The 1611-nt window shown below is 38.1% G+C and overlaps 1 non-coding gene across 1 annotated transcript; it reads left to right on the forward strand.

Annotated features, from left to right (window-relative positions):
* Positions 1 to 409: 409 nt before the first annotated feature.
* On the forward strand, positions 410 to 568 carry LOC115069954. Its single transcript, XR_003849186.1, has one exon. It is a non-coding gene; the product is annotated as a U1 spliceosomal RNA (small nuclear RNA).
* Positions 569 to 1611: the final 1043 nt, after the last annotated feature.

Raw genomic sequence — 1611 nt, forward strand, 5'->3', positions numbered from 1 at the left:
AACTTTTTGGTTGCATGGTTAGGTAAAAGCCTTTGTCTGGAGTATGTGTATACTGCAAAAGTCACTCCTACAATATCAATATGGATATATTTGCTATATGTGACCATTACTTTATTTTTATTTTATTTTATTTTTTTGGTTTGCTGTGTATAGCTTTAATTATGTTGAGGTATGTTACTTTATTTTTTTAAGTTATTTTTTATTATTGTGTTTGCATGTATGTGTACATGATGATGATGATGACAATGACAACAGCAATGATGATGTGTGCACATCATGTGGAGGTTAGAGAAAACTCTTATTCAGGTATAAAGACAAATGAAATTAGGAAATTTTCAAAAAATAAAGGAAACTGGAAAATATTAAAAACATAACTTTGTAAAAGAAAAGAAAGGGAAAAGGGAACTTGATACTTACCTGACAGTGGAAATATCATGATCAAGAATGTGGTTTTCCAGGGTGACACTTATCTATTGCACTTTGGATGTGCTGAGTCCTGAAATTTCCTGAAATGTGGGAAACTGGACTGAATAATCTGTGTCAATGTGTCTGTGTTTGTATTCACCCCTGAAAAAAGAAGTTTGAAGGGAAGTACGCTGCACAAGTGGATAATGCTGTTCCCAGGAGCTATAGGTTATTAAATGAAAAGCCCCGTGCCAGGTGTAGAATACATTCTTAGGAGTTGTTGGACAGGGAGGCCCAGAGGCCTCTAAACTATCCCAGCTAATTAACCTAACCTAAGTTACTCCATTTTGCCTAGAACAGCCATTTCAGAAGTGCCCTTTCCTCTACTCATGGGAAATACCCAGAGGCAAACTTGAGTTCTGAGAAATGGGCTAACTGCAAAACCACAGAATGTTCTGATCTAGGCCCTGCACCTGGCTAACTGCTTATCTTCCTTTTGTAAGCTCGCCTTGCTTGCCTGTGCAATAACAGGTTGTTGATAGGTAAATTCAAATTTTGTTATGTGAACCTGATTGGCTCACTGATGTTCTATTTGAACCATGCTTTCTGTAATCCTATAAGAACTCTGGCTGGCTGATGCTCAGGACTGCTTCTATTCCCAACATAGACAGCCCGGTTGGCCAAAATAAAACTTTACCTTGCTACTTTCAATTAAGTGGTGTTGGTGATTTTTATTCAGAATCCAGCATATAACAGCTTCCAAAAAAACACAGGCTATTATTATTATTATTCTTGATTGCCCACCAGAACTTAAATAGTAAGATACCACATACTTCAATTGTAGAACACAGAAAAATCAAGCTGGAACCGACCTGGAAGCTTCCTTCCCATTGGTTAGCCTTCAAAAAAAGGTGCTATGCAGGCCGCTGAAGGAGGAAAGTCATCAATAGTCTTACCCAATTATGAACCCTGTGAGCTACAATACTAACTTGCCAAGCAATATATGCCCAATGTTGCACAGTGGCATCACTGTTATGGGCACAACCAACACTTTTTAATTGGATTTGATACCCACTCCATAAGAAGAACTCATGCCTGGTACTGTAAAACTGGTCAAAAGCCCATGGATGGGAAAGTCATAGGCCCTATGGGGGAACCTACTATTGTTGCTTTGCTAAATGGACATGGTATCAAATTGCCTTTTAT

Source organism: Nannospalax galili, unplaced genomic scaffold (genome assembly GCF_000622305.1).
Source record: "Nannospalax galili isolate Female #2095 unplaced genomic scaffold, S.galili_v1.0 scaffold312, whole genome shotgun sequence".
Classification (NCBI taxonomy): domain Eukaryota; kingdom Metazoa; phylum Chordata; class Mammalia; order Rodentia; family Spalacidae; genus Nannospalax; species Nannospalax galili.